General features: G+C 50.1%; 1 protein-coding gene across 4 annotated transcripts in view; it reads left to right on the forward strand.

The window, feature by feature from the left end:
- Nucleotides 1–15,342, forward strand: part of ATF6 (activating transcription factor 6) — a 147,140-nt gene that overhangs the window by 49,703 nt on the left and 82,095 nt on the right. The gene's annotated exons all lie outside the window — the stretch shown is intronic.

The following is a 15,342-nucleotide window of genomic DNA, read 5'->3' on the forward strand; positions in this document are numbered from 1 at the left end:
TGTGGTCATAAGCTAGAGAAGGATGGATTTGTTTTATTCTCAGAGACGAGGGAGAGGAAAGGTTGGTTCCTCTGTCTCTTCTTTGCCAAGGTCTGGATAGAGTTGGTGATTTCTAGTGAAGGAAGCGTAAGTTATCAAGCAGATTGCTGGGGAAGCAGAACAATGAAATCACTGCCTCCTGGCCCCGTGACTGCGTTGTCTTAGGCAAGTAGCTGAGTGTCTCCCAGCCTCGGTTCCCCGCCCTCAGGTGGGATAATAATAATCACTCACCTGCCTCTGTGCTGGGGGCTCGGGCATCAGTGCTGACGTGGCGCTAGGCTAGCCCACTGCCCAGCGAGAAAATCAGCAGCGAGGCCGGTGGTCCCGGTTCCGGTTTTGCCGGCTTGGAAAGGTGGGCGAGAATCAGCATTTGTGAGCATCCCAGCGGATGATACAGGATTTCAGCTCAGCACACGTGAGAAGCACTGCTTTGAGGTTGGAGTCAGAAGACGAGTTCAGAGCGATCCCAGAGGTCATCTCAGATTCCCACCTGCTGTGGCACATCCGACACTCCCCCCAGCACCCTGGCGTAGGGGTCAAAGAGAAGTCAGCAGGGCCACGCTTCCGAGGCCCATGCCGCCCTAGGAGGAGAGGCATGCAGGGTGTGTGCAGGCTGGTGTGATGACTAGGTGCGCGGACACTTTGGTTGAAGGGCAGTGATAAGGGAAACCCCACAGAGGAAGCTGAGTCTTGAGGCGTGGTAGCAGTTTTCCAGGTGCCACGCGTGGGAAAGGCACACCAGGCCTGTTAAAGGCACAGCGATGAAGTGGTCTTGCACTTTCAGAAACAGTGAAAATTCACTGCCTGTGCACGTGGGTGCGTGCAGGAGGGAAATCGGGCTGGAGGTGCAGGTGGGTCCAGGTAATGGGCCTCGGACGCTGTGTGGACAGGAGAGGCTGCGCAGTCAGCATGTGTGCTGGGAGGAGCTCTCGGGTGGCATCTGGAAAGGACTGGACTGAGCAGAGAGCACGTTTCTGTCCCCACTGCCCGAGTGCTCACCCGAGGCTGTCTGCGCCGTGTCCTGGGCCGCCTCCGCCGATGCCACCTGCTCTGCCTTTCTCTCCTCCACAGCCCCACTCACCTTCTCACCTTGGCTACGTGGGTGCTCACTCCCTCATGTGTTCAGACACCCAGTGGGTCCTTCGGGAGCGCCCCTGCCTGCCAGGTCCTGAGCAGGGAGCCAGGGGTGCAGGCGCGCAGAAACGGCTGGAGTACCAGGAGGGACTCCCTGGATGTCACGGGAGAGATGGGCGTACCTGTGAAGGAGCCCAGGAGTAACAGTGACTCTGACGGTGGCCGGCCTTCCGATGAGCCAGCGGACCACGAGCTGGGAGGTGTTGGGGGTGTTGGGAGCCCTCGTGAGTCAATAGTGATTTGAAAGAAAAGGGAGGAACCACGTCATTGAGTGAAGTAATGGTCCCCCGGCTGCAGAGGGGCGGAGTGGGGGAGGGGCCGGGTCTCACTGCCACAAGCAGCAGCCTGGTCCCTATGGAAGGAGAGCCGGCTCCACTGTCAGTGAGGTCTGGGTGGGAGACAGGGACAGAGCAGAGGGGAGGTACGAGTGGGACCAGCGTAGGGTGGTGAAGGCCGGGTGTGGAGTGGAGGGGTCAATTAGGAAAGAAACAAAGGGGATATCTGTAATACTTTCAGCAATAAAGGTAAATTGAAATGAAAAGGAGTGGGACAAGTTTAAACCCTTGCCTCCTGAGGAGCAGCCCCAGGAGAGGGGAGGCGGTGGTGGAGTGGAGACACTAGGAATCGTTCAGATCTAAAAGCATGTTAACAGCTTAGACCAGGGGTGGGCAAACTTTTTGACTCGAGGGCCACAGTGGGTTCTTAAACTGGACCGGAGGGCCGGAACAAAAGCATGGATGGAGTGTTTGTGTGAACTAATATAAATTCAAAGTAAACATCATTACATAAAAGGGTACGGTCTTTTTTTTTTTTTAGTTTTATTCATTTCAAACGGGCCGGATTCGCCCGCGGGCTGTGGTTTGCCCACAGCTGGCTTAGATCAAAGAGAAGCAGCAGTGAGAAGAGCTGGAAGGAAGGACGGAATCAGAGCATTGACAGGCTGGGGCACCTCCAGGTCCCAAGAAGGAGACAGGAGGGGAACTGGCCCTGAACTCACACGAGCAGGGACTGCTCCTTCCCGAGCAAATGCACACACAGAGAACTCGAAGCCCCGGGACAACAGCAGCGATTCTCCACGCGGAGCCGTGCCCTGAACCTGATGTTGGATGGGCAGTGTTTCCGTGTGGACCGCTGCTGTGGCCTCTTCACTGAGGCTCCTGGGGGGGGGGGGGGGTCGGCCAGGGGAGCAGGAACCCCAGTGGAACCCGGCTGTGCCACTTGGAGGATACTGATCGAACACCGCCCACATCTGGCCTTTTGCAGGCAAGTGTAACTATGTTTAATTGGCGCAGAAACTGTGGGCTTTTAACAACAGGTTGTGAGTTCTAACTGAACTTTCCTCAGGTATCACAAAACTAAGTCTGGTCAGACAACGAGATTTAATCAGATTTCCAAAGCATTTGACATGTAGGAACCTGAACTCTCCAAATAGATCACATCACCATAGAAAGTTCATGTTTCAGATGCTCAGTGCGGAATTGAATTTGTGAGCTTTATTGCTGTGGGTCCAAGTGAGAAAATACATAACCCACAAGTCTGGCAAATATGGGTATGCCTTAGGCAACATTTCCTGAAGGCATTTGGTGATGAAATGTAAATACATCTTACATCGAAAGGGAGAGTTTTGTGGAGGTCATGGGCAGCATCACTGACTTGTTTGAAAGTTTGGGTTATGAATAGTCATGCGGAGGAGAGGAGTCACCAGGCTCAGGGCTAATGCTTTCTGGCTTATTGCTGTGCGGGTGGTGAAGGAGGCAGCGAGCTGGTTTTGGCATAGGGTTCCAGGATCGGGCGCTCCGGGTGGCCTGAGAAGTAGTGACTCTCAACTGTGCATAACCCTCTCCTGTGTAACTCATTGGGGTGGATTCTGTGAGTATTAATCCTATTTTATCCTTGAAGGAACTAAAATGTAATCCGGTCTCTCATAAAAAATTAACCTGAAAAACCGCCTTCTCTGGAAACCATAAAGTGTTTTCCTTTCACCCTTCTGCAAGAAGCCCCGAGGACTCTGCTTTTGGCAACATGGTGGCTCGAGGTGCAGAGCAGCCGGCAGTGCCGTCCACCAGGAGGCCTGGGCCGCGGCGGTCAGAGCGCTGGTAGTGCCCGAAGGGAAGCTGGGGAAGGGCTGCTTGGAGGCCAGAGCAGGAAGGTCACGTGAGCCTGACGGTGAGCTTGCACTGCAGGCGGTGCTCATCTTTCAGGGGTTTCCTGACCCTTCTGGCCTAGAGTCCAGGAAGGAAAGCTCTGGAACCAGACGAGGTAGGAAGTCACAGCTGGGCCCTTCTCCTCCCCACCCCATGGAGCTGGGGCTCCCAAACAAGGCGGAGAGTCCTAAGAACCCAGCTGGGAGTTGGCTTTGGTAGAGTGGAATAAAGCGACAGTCTCCCCCAGGAATTCATTACCAGAAGCCTAACTCGTGCAGGTGTGATCCTGGGTTTATACTCCTGGTGTGACCCCCAAAACAAACCCAAGGTGTGTGTAGGTGCCCTGCCCCCTTCGGGCCGTGTTCAGAGCCTTGCTGACCGGGTGCTCCGGAGGCGTGGTGTCCTTGCGCTCTGTGCTGATGTCTTCGATTTGTAAGCTCTGTGGTGGTTTTCGTTTGTCTTCATGACCATTTTGGCGTTAGGCCAGTTTAACTCGTGCTCCAGACTCTGAGGACTGTCAGTGTCAGATTTGCTGAGATGTCCAGGAGGTGGGCTGGCGGGGAAGGAGCGGCATTCATTTGAGATGCTTGTAAACTATTTCTTTGTGGAAGGAAGTTGAATTAATTTAAGAAAAGTGGGGGGTGTAAGGGAAGAGAAAGGGAAAATAGATTAATGTTGATGGAAAACAGAACTTCCAAAAGGTTCTGTCAGCAACATGAAGTTTGACCAAGAACAGCTTGTGCTGAAAATGTGTCCTTCTCTATAAAACGGGACGATTGAGAGCTGCTGGAGACGCGGGTCTGCACTCACCTGCGAGCCGTTGCTTATTGTCAGCGTGTTATGTGCTGAGCTGTGTTAACGGCTGAGTAATGGCTATAGCTTTGATCACAAAAGTTGGATGTTTTATTTTCCTTGCCTCCCTACCAGTCGGGGTGGCATTTTTGGTTTCCATCCGTGGCTGTACGTTATAGTCACCAGGGACTCTGACCTGGGGGATCTGATGGGATGGGCCCGGGTCCCTGGTTTTGAAGGCACTCTGTCCCTCAGGTGGCCCTGCAGTGTGTCCAGCCCTAAACTGCTGCAGAGGTTGGTCTTTCGTTCTTCCTATACGTTGGCAGAGCACTTACGCAGTGAATTAGATTAAATATAGGAGAAATTTTACTGGATCGCTAGACAGACACTCTGTAGGTTTGTCTGTATAACTGAGGAAGTGCCTGACCTCCGTTTGGGACAGAACAGGAGCCCAGCATGGCCTGAGCGAGGGACTTCCTCGCCGGGGCGGCCTGGGCGGACCTCTGTGCCAGGTGTCCCCGCTCTGCTTTGCGGCCCCTGCAGTCGTCGCCCTTCCCACAGACAACGAAGCGACACCTGCTGGAGGTTTGAAACATGCTAGGTCTTCAGGATGTGGCGAGAGGTGGGGGTTGGCTGAGCCTTCTTCTGGCTCGTTCTGGGGGGGGGGGTGCTGCCCCCTCCCAGGTCAGAGTCTGTAGTTTGAGACATCGGACTGGGAGGAGGAGGGGAGTCACACTCTGTTTTCTTAGAAGACGGTGTTAGGAGAGGTGACCTCGCAGGATGTGGCGCTGAGTCCGATTGTCTGGAACTGGGTAGAAGCGGTCTCTGTTCCGTGTCCCATGTGTCTGTCCGCTGCCTGTTGTTTCACAGGAAGAATTCTAGTTCTTATCCTGATGAGCCTGTCCCCAAATCTGGCTGCAGTTCTTTTTTTCTTTTCGTTTGCTGAGCACATTTTGTGTATGATGTCACTGTTGGCTGTGGGTTAAGGTACTGTCGTAACTTACCTGTCAAAACTCAAACCATCAACTCTACATGGTTTTGTTCAGCCAAGTTTTAAATGAAATCTAATCCAAGTTCCTGGCCAGCAGTACCGCCCACAGTATCACAGTGACGTGCAAACGGCAGGAATGCAGCAGTCCGCGTGCCGGAGCGCCGGAGCCCACCCGCGGCTGCCGGCTGCCGTCCGGGCAGCCCTCTCCGCGTGCCTTTGCTCCCGCTCTTCAGACCGGTCAGCAGCAGTCGCTTCCCTTTCCTTTTAGCCTCGTAGATTTCATCCTGGGTTTTAGAATGTGGCTTAGCGTCTACCAAGGGCAGAGCTGGGCTGCCTTTCTGTGCTTCTGCCTTCGTGTGAGTATGTGTAGGAGGCTCCTCAGGAGTGTCCCTGCTTTGTCACGTGTGTGTAGCGGGCTCATCGGGAAAGTCTGTGCCGTTGTCACCTGGCGCTCGGCTGTCTTCTCCCCACACCCGAGTTGCTGTGACGGAGGGAAAGGCAGCTGAGTGAGGACCCTCCGTCCTTCGCTCACTTCCTTCTTTGCCTTGAGGAGTCAGTGTTGTGCTCAGCGACGAAAGGAGACATTGGGGGAACTTCTGCCGCCTTCTGTCTGGGGAGAGGGTCAGTGGAAACTAGGCCGGATGAGAAAACTGTTGAGTGTACGTTGGATCCTTTGATATTTTCTTAAGACCACAAATCTCTGTTCACACAGATGGGCCCGTCCGTGGTTTGCTGAAGTGGCTTCCCAGCGCCGTGCTCAGGCCCTCGTGTCTGCCGGCGGAGCCCCGGGGAAATGCAGGCCTGGCAGCGCGGGATGCCCATGCTCCCGGGGAGCGGTCCAGCGAGCCTGCGGGGTGCGGGACGGCATTGAGTGTGTGAAATGTACATGCAGTCATTACACATTGCTCCAGCTTCTAGAGGAGTGCCTTTAATGCCTTTTTTTTTTTGTCTCCAGGTTTGAGCTGTTTAGTTATTTCAGTTCCCATTTGACATTATTTCAAGTGCGTCACCATGAATGTCAGCGAGAGCTGTGTGCTGTACGCTTAGACTTCTTGTGTCTGTGCGTCCTGAACACACACTGGCACCATGTCCACAGCCGACATGTCTCCGTGGAGCTGCAGTGAGGGAAGTACAGATACCTGTGTGCCTACGTGGCTCCCAGCCCTCTCACCAGGTTCTCAATAAGAGCTCACTTGCTGTCATTTTTCTTTCCCATTTTTTGTGTGAATTTAAAAATGAGAGACAAATGGAAATAAATCAGGAAAAGAAGATGAATAAAAGGGAAAATATGCAGACTAATATTCATGTTCATAGTAATTATTATTGATAACTTGTATTCTAGAATGATACAGGTTGGCTGTGTGTTGGTACCATCTGTGCTGGGTTGGTAGAGGTTTTTGTGTGTTTGTTCTGGTAAGCTATTTATCAAACTCTCACTATGCATCAAGTACTAGTCTATGGACTTTATATAAATAATTTCTCCCAGGACTAGAAGGTGAGTGTGACTGTCCCCACGCTGTAAGCAGCACTGAGGTCACAGCTGGTGTGTGGCAGAGCTGGGGTTGATTCACAGTCAGTCTCTGGAGCCCTCGCCGCAGCCACTGAGAGCAGCAGCTGCTCGCCGGAGAAGTCGGTGTTTATAGACAGAGGAGTTGGGGCAAAAATCCAGTAATTCTGCCCGTTCCCCTAGCAGTTAGGATCGACTGTGAAAGGAGAAAACATTTATCTTATGAATTGACTGGACTGCTGTACAGGCAGACCTTGGAGACATGGGGAGTTCAAGTCCAAACAGTGTTGACGCTGCCCTGTAGTTTATTAAGTGTGTAGTGATAGTGTTATGTCTAAAAAACAATGTGCCTGCCTTCAATAAAAACACATCTTTGCTCAGCAATGCTGACCATCCCCGGAGCCTTCGGCCAGTCAGTGTTTTTGCCGGCAGCGGGTCCTGCCTCGATGGTGATGGCTGCGGACTGATTGGGCGGGGCTTGCTAAAGGCGGTGACTGTGACCATTTCTAAGAGTAAGACAGCAGTGAAGGGGGCTGACTCTTTTTTCACAAACGATCTCTCTGTAGCACGAGATGCTGTTTGGTAGCGTTTTACCTACAGAAGAACTTTTCGCCAAAGTGGGGCCAGTCCTCTCACCCCTGCCACTGCTCTTCCTCAGCCCAGTTTACAGGAGATTCTAAATCCCTTGCTGTCATTTCAACATCTTCCCGGCACGACCACCGGGAGGTGCCATCCTAGGAAACCACTCCCTTTGCTCATCCAGGAGACACACCCTCCTCCGGCTCACTCATGCCTGGAAAACGGTGCCACACCGTGCTTGCCGCAGGTGCCACAACCTTCAATTTAAAACATGCAGAACCTGCCAAGTGCCAGTAAGCAAAGCGCGATGGAACGAGATACGGCAGAAAATGTAACAGAGGAGAGCCGGCACGCCAGCTCACACCGCCTTTCCCACATGTGGGACGAGAGGGCATCGAGGACTTGTGTGTTAGGGGTCTGTTGCTATGTAACCCCACCCGAGCTGTAAAGGCTTAAATCAACAGTCCTCTGCGAATACAGCACCTGCAATTTGGGGAGGCTCTTCTTTGCTCCGTGGCGTGTCACCTGGGGTGGCTCAGTTGGAGCACCCACTTTCATGAAGGCTGAGTCCTCATGGCCAGCAAGTGGGTGCTGGCACTCAGCAGCCGAGTCAGGCTCTGGGCCGGGGGCCTCAGGGTCTTCATCTGGGCCTCTGCACGCTGCTGGCTGTGTTCACAGGGTGGCGTCTGGGCTCAGGAGTGAGCACCACCTGGGGGAAGGAAGACTGCTTGCTGTGTCACCGTCCACTGGAGAGAGAGAGAGAGAGAGAGAGAGAGAGAGAGAGAGAGAGATGAGGAGAGGCTCATTTCGGGGCCTGGTGACCCTAGTGCTGGAAACGGCTGCTTAGAGCAGTGAGCACCGCCTTTCTGACCTCACGGACCACCAGTAGCCCGTGGACCACCGGTTGGCGACCCCTGGTTTAGAGGATTGTGGGTTTATTGTTTTTTTTTGTTGTTGTTAATCCCCATCTGAGGATATTTTTTACATTGTTTTTTAAAGAGAATGAAAGGGAGAGAGGAGGGAGTTGGGGAGGGGGAGAGATATATGGATGTGAGAGACACATTGATTCCTTGCCTCCTGCATATGCCCTGACCGGGGCCGGGGATTGAACCTGCAACTCCGGTATGTGCTCTTGACTGGAAATCGAACCCGAGACTGGCTGGTGCGTGGGCTGACACTAACCACTGGCCAGAGCTAGAGGGTTGGTTTTTTAATCTTGAGTTGAAGATCTATTTTTTCAGTCATGCTTCTGCTTCTAGTAAATTACCCCGGCACTGCTGGCTGCAGAAGTCACCTGTGAGCCCTGGTGTGCAGAGAAGCAGCTAAGGTTTGTAGAATCCCCCTGAGAATTCTGTCTTTACCTCAGTTGTAGCGAAAGGTCACACAATTTCCCGTTCCTGGATCTGGAGGTGGTAGAGTAATGAGATCACTACCTGTCATTTTCAGTTTGGGGTGAGTCTTCCTAAAATAAAGATCTGGATTTTTCTCTTGGTGTGAGGTAGAATGGCACAACGAATTCATTGATTTGTTGTTCAAAAGAGTAAAAAGGAATGCATCCTATGGGCTGGGCATCCTCTTAGAACAAAGCAGGGGTCCCGTACTCCTTAACTTACATTCCAGTGAGGACAGACAGACAGTAACTTAATACAAATAAATGATACAGCTGTAAACTGTTAGCAGAGGGTTAAAGTAGGCAATGGTTTTACCAGGCTGAGGGGTTGCTGGAACTATAGTTGCAAGTAGTGATCGTCGTGAAGTGGACGTTTGAACCAGCCAAGGCTTCAAGGTGAGACGGCTCCCCAGGGCGTGTGGGGAGGGGCCTTCCTGCAGTGGGAACAGCCAGGCGAGGCTGGGGCCCGTGTGCAGCTTGTGAAGGAAAACGAAGCCCATGTGGTGAGGGGAGTGCGCAGGTGGGACGAGGCCGGGGCTCCGGTGCAGGGAGGAGTCAAGGGCAGGAGGCCTCTGTCCTCGGAAGGCCTCCCAGGACGGTGCAGAGCCGCCACAAGGCCGAGCAGAGGGGCACAGGACTGTCTGACCGAGATCTCAGCAGGCCCTGCACCTGGCAGGTGGGAAGAGCAGCCCCGCCACTCACTCCTGTGCCCTCTTTGGGACACGTGGACCTTTGGACCTTTGAAAACCTGTGAGATATTTGTTTCCCCTGTTTTACACGTGCGGTGGGGGCAGTGGTTCAGAGCCACACCTTGAACCAGGCCTCTGGCTCCGGGTTCGGTGCTCTCCCCGCTCTTCTGCGTTGAGCCGGAAGGTCAGCCTCACCTGTGCTCAGAGTTCATGTGCGGCTCTCAGGTCAGCAGCAGTGGCCACATGTGGGCTGCTTGGGGGACGAGCGAGAACCAGTTTGATTCTTACCTGCTGTGGTGGCTGGACTTTAAACTTTCCTTGGCTGAGCCGTAAGAAAACTGGTTTGCAAAGGGCGGAATAGGTTGGGTTTTGTGCCATGTTTTGCTCAGCTACTTGGTATTGAAATTGGGTATCAAATCATATCTTAAGGATTAAGTGGCTTCATAAATAATCCAAAACAGTTGTTGGCTTTTAGCATTTCACAAATGAAAAAGAAAAGTAACAATTCTTATAATACTTTTCCAGACCATGGGGGAAATTGGAATTACTTGTGTTTTATTAATCTATGCACTCCAGACCTGTTGGCCCATAACATGAACAAGTTTGTTGGTATGAGGATTGTTTTGTGGCTTAAAACTGTTGTGACTTGGAGAGAAACCAAGATAGCTGCTTAGGTAAACACTGGAAATTGCTGCCTCCCACAACAACTTCAAAAATACAATGAAAAGACAAAACGGACATCACCCAGAACTACACGAAGGCTGGCTGAGTGGAAATTCTACAACTAGAAGGAAAGAGAAAAGCACACTGAGACTCAGAGGAGGTGCGGAAGTAAAGTGCAGAGGTACAGAGGCGCGTGTGCGGAAAGGGGCTGGCACCTGAGGACCGCGGCTGTCTTTTTGAATTGGGAGGGAGTCACAAGCCCCCGACTGCTCTGAACTCCGGTTCCGGGAAGTCTCTGGGGACCCAGGACTCATACAGGGAGAAACTGGACTGTCTGGCAGCAGGCAGAACTCGAACTTGAGGGTGGCTTTCTCTCAGAGGTGCTTGCAGCGATTACCATGACACTGAGATGCGGGCCCCTTAGGGCAGGGCTGAGGATCAGCCATAGCTGCTTGCTCTGCCCTTTGATTCCCTGAGACCCCGCCCCACGCAAGCTGAGCAGAGGCTTTTGCATATGAATGCCCTGGCCCTTTGCAACCTGAAAATTACCTAACAAATTGCAGCTGGGCCAGACAGACCCAGAACTTCCAAGAGAAGGCCCAAGGCCCCACAGCAGCTTGCATTGCTTCACAACTGGGCCTCATCTGGGCACCTCCAAACCCCAAACAAAGAAGAGGAATCTGCAGATCTCTTCGTAGCTCCTGCTGGGTAACCTCAGGCAAAGGCAAAATTAGCATCTCCTTAGATCCAGGAGCCAGTGTGCTCGGTGGTCAGAGTGGGACCATCCAATTACAACTCCTCAGATCCATAAGGGACACACTCAGGGGGCAGACTCAGTGAGCACCAAAACCCCACTGAAGCAAGTCTTGCCCCGGAGGGGTGTCTTCAGCACAGAAGTTCTCCCACTGCAGACACAGCTGATTCTCACTGCCAATTGGCCTGGAGGTCAATTCCTCCCAGTGATCCTACAACAATCAAGGCTTAACTACAACAAGACTGTGCACAAAGCCCACAAAGGGGTGCACCAAGAGTGTCCACCTCAGGTAACTGGGGAGGCTGAGCCACTGGGCCCTGCAGGACACCTAGCACACAAAACCACTCTACCAACACAGGGAAGCATAAAAAATGCGGAGACAAAGAAACAGGTCACAAATGACAGAAATGGAGGAAAGCAAACGACTGGATATAGAGTTCAAAACCACGTTTATAAGGTTTTTCAAGAATTTTATGGAAACCACCGATAAATTTAGTGAGACCCTGGAGGATATGAAAAAAGACCAACTAGAAATTAAGCATACACTGACTGAAATAAAGAATAATATACAGAGATCCAACAGCAGACAAGAGGATCCCAAGAATCAAGTCAAAGATTTGAAATACGAAGAAACAAAAAATACCCAACCAAAAAAGAAAAAAGAATCCAAAAAATATGAAGATAGTGTAAGGAGCCTCTGGGACAACTTCAAGCATACCAACATCAGAATTATAAGGGTACCAGAAGAAGAGAGAGGGCAAGATATTGAAAACCTATTTGAAGAAATAATGACAGAAAACTTCCCCTACCTGGTGAAAGAAATAGACTTACGAGTCCAGGAAGAGCAGAGAACCCCAAACAAAAGGAATCCAAAGAGGATCACACCAAGACACATCATAATTAAAATGCCAAGAGCAAAAGACAAAGAGAGAATCTTAAAAGCAGCAAGAGAAAGAAACCCAGTTACCTACAAGGGAGTACCCATACAACTGTCAGCTGATTTCTGAACAGAAACCATGCAGGCCAGAAGGGAGTGGCAAGAAATATTCAAAGTGATGAATAGCAAGAACCTACAACCAAGATTACTTTATCCAACAAAGCTATCATTCAGAATAGAAGGTCAGATAAAGAGCTTCACAGATAAGAAAAAGCTAAAGGAGTTCATCACCACCAAACCAACATTATATGAAATGCTGAAAGGTATTCTTTAAGAAGAGGAAGAAGAAAAAGGAACTCTTACCATTTGCCACAGCATGGATGGAACTGGAGAGCATTATGCTAAGTGAAATAAGCCAGTCAGAGAAGGATAAATACCACATGATCTCACTCATTTGTGGAATATAATGAACAACATAAACTGATGAACAAGGACTGATCCAGAGACGGAGAGGCATTGATTGGACTGTCGGGCCTTGGAGGGAAGGTAGGGGAGAGTGGGGGTAAGGGGGAAAGATCAACCAAAGGACTTATATGCAAGCATATAGGCCTAACCAATGGACACGGACAATGGGGCGGGTGAGGGCATGAGCGGGGGGGGGGGGGAAGTAGGGGGTAACGTGGGGATAAGGACACATATGTAATATCTTTTTTTTGTTTTGTTTTTCAATTAAATCTTTATTGTTCAGATTATTACATTTGTTCCTCTTTTTTTTTCCCCCCATAACTCCCCTCCTCCCAGTTCCCGCCCCACCCTCCGCCCTCACTCCCCACCCACTGTCCTCATCCATAGGTGCACGATTTTTGTCCAGTCTCTTCCCACATCTCCCACACCCCTTTCCCCCCCAAGAATAGTCAGTCCATTCCCTTTCTATGTCCCTGATTCTATTATAATCAACAGTTCATTCTGTTCATCAGATTATTTATTCACTTGATTCTTAGATTCACTTGTTGATAGATGCATATTTGTTGTTCATAATTTGTATCTTTACCTTTTTCTTCCTCTTCCTCTTCTTAAAGGATACCTTTCAGCATTTCATATAATCCTGGTTTGGTGGTGATGAACTCCTTTAGCTTTTCCTTATCTGTGAAGCTCTTTATCTGACCTTCAATTCTGAATGATAGCTTTGCTGGATAAAGTAATCTTGGTTGTAGGTTCTTGCTATTCATCACTTTGAATATTTCTTGCCACTCCCTTCTGGCCTGCAAAGTTTCTGTTGAGAAATCAGCTGACAGTCGTATGGGTATTCCCTTGTAGGTAACTGAGTTTCTTTCTCTTGTTGTTTTTAAGATTCTCTCTTTATCTTTTGCTCTTGGCATTTTAATTATGATGTGTCTTGGTGTGGTCCTCTTTGGATTCCTTTTGTTTGGGGTTCTCCGCGCTTCTTGGACCTGTAAGTCCATTTCTTTCACCAGGTGGGGGAAGTTTTCTGTCATTATTTCTTCAAATAGGTTTTCAATATCTTGCTCTCTCTCATCTTCTGGCACCCCTATAATTCTGATGTTGGTACGCTTGAAGTTGTCCCAGAGGCTCCTTACACTATCCTCGCATTTTTGGATTCTTTTTTCATTTTGCTTTTCCGGTTGGATGTTTTTTGCTTCCTCGCATTTCAAATCATTGACTTGATTCTTGCGCTCCTCTGGTCTGCTGTCGGGCGTCTGTATAATATTCGTTATTTCAGTCCGTGTGTGCTTAATTTCTAGTTGGTTCCCCAATATAAGATCGAGGGTCTTATTAGTTTTCGTGTAGATCTCATTAAGTTTATCGGCAGCTTCTAAACAGTTCTTGAGAGACCTTAAAAGTGTGGTTCTGAACTCTATTTCTTCCTTTGACAATTTTGTCCTGTTTCTTTGTCTCCGCATTTTGTTATGCTTCCTTGGTGCACCCCCTAGTGGTCTTTGTTCGCAGTCTTATAGATAAATCTTGATTGTTGTAGCTAATTCCAGGGAGGGTTTGACCTCCAGGCCAAGTGGCTATGAGAATCAGCTGTGTCAGCAGTGAGAGAACTTCTGTCCTCTAGGGAGGTGCTAATCTAGCCTTTGCCTGAGGCTATCCGGCAAATGCCTCTGTGCAGGGCTTGGGCGGGGCGGGTCGCACAGGATCAACAGGGTGGGCCGGAGAGAGCAGTTATGGCGGCTCTCAGTCCTGTCCCCAGGGGCTCTGCCTCTCTGAGTCCCAGCACCCCCTGCAAAGCTGGGAGAGAAAGCTGCACTCGCTCTGACCGAAGCCAGACAGTCCCGCTTCTCCCGTTTGAGTCTGGGTCCCTAAAGACTCGCCCGGATCTGGAGCTCAGAGTCTGCGACTCCCTCCCGATTGAAAACGCCAACCGCGCCCTCCGCCGCCAGCCCGCTCCGCACACTCCGCACCTCAGAATTTGACTTCAGCACTGCGCCTCCTCTGAGTGTCCATATGCGTTTCTCTTTCCTCCTAGTTGTAGGACTTCCACTCAGCCAGCGTTCCTGTGGTTCTGGGTGATGTCCGTTCCGTGTTTTAGTTTCACTTTTGAAGTAGTTGTTCAAAGCAGCAAACTCCGGCGTTAACCTATGCCGCCATCTTGGTTCTCTGTAATATCTTAATCAATAAAAAATATATATAAAAAAAACTTTTGTGACTCTCGTGGTTCTGAGGAGTGAAGAGCAGCATGTTCTGGTCCTAGAGACATTCTGTTTTCCTCGTATTTATTAAAAATACTGAACAGACCAGAGTTAAGCTAGTCATGAAGAGTTTGATTAGATTGACTTATTAGTATTATGAACTGTCATCAATGAATGTATGACCATTACCCTAACCTTCCTGTGACTCAAATCATCCCTTTGCATTATTGGACACTTAATTTTCCCCAAATTAGCAAAAGGGGACATCCAATGATGTAAAAACACTCATGCCAAGAATCTAAAAGTCCCCACCAACACTAATTGTCTCATATTCTCTTGTCTGTTGTTACTCAGATGGTTAAGTTAGTTTGTGTGGCCGTTTCTTAGGGTTCAAGCATTTACAGCTTTTTGAGCTTACCCTTAACTTAGCTTAAGAGAAATTTCATTTCAGTACATAGAAAGTACAGCGAATGGAGGCCAAATGACAAAAGCAACTTAAAAAATAAGTGAAAAACTTTAAAAGATTCTTTGTAAAATTTCTTGCTATATAGCCTTTCAAAACTATATCCTGGGCCAATGGGTGGATAATGAAGGTGAGACTCAGGCTGTTTGGACCCTAATTTTTGCCTGTCACTGACACTTGCTCACGACACTTTGTTGACTCTGCAGTGAAGTGCTGTGAAGTTCATTGAGTGAGAGCTGAGCCCTTTGGCTGAAAGAGTCAAGTGATTGCAGTAGCCGTGGGTGAGGTGTTGTCGTCAGGAATTACCGCGTGAGGAAGCGGCGACCACTGTCAAACAGTCAGCAGCAAGCTGACTCCAGGTGCGGCTGCTGAGTGGTGACTAGGGTCCAGGTGAGCTGGAGTGGACCCAACTGGCCCCTACTCAGGGCATCTGCCTGTCACAGCCGCAGCTGAGAAGGGATGTGCCGGATCAGCCATCAGTACAAGGGCTCTTTAAAACTTCCAAGTATTAATCATTCTGTACTGACTTAATTATTAATCATCCATACACCATGCAAATGGCCACTGTGATTGTACCTTTCCTCGCATTTGGAGGCAAATGACTGTTTCTTAGGAACCACAGGCCCCCACTGCCCTCTTCCCCAGCCTCCTGGCCCTCCCCTCCTC

The sequence above is a fragment of the Myotis daubentonii genome, chromosome 18, assembly GCF_963259705.1.
Source record: "Myotis daubentonii chromosome 18, mMyoDau2.1, whole genome shotgun sequence".
Classification (NCBI taxonomy): domain Eukaryota; kingdom Metazoa; phylum Chordata; class Mammalia; order Chiroptera; family Vespertilionidae; genus Myotis; species Myotis daubentonii.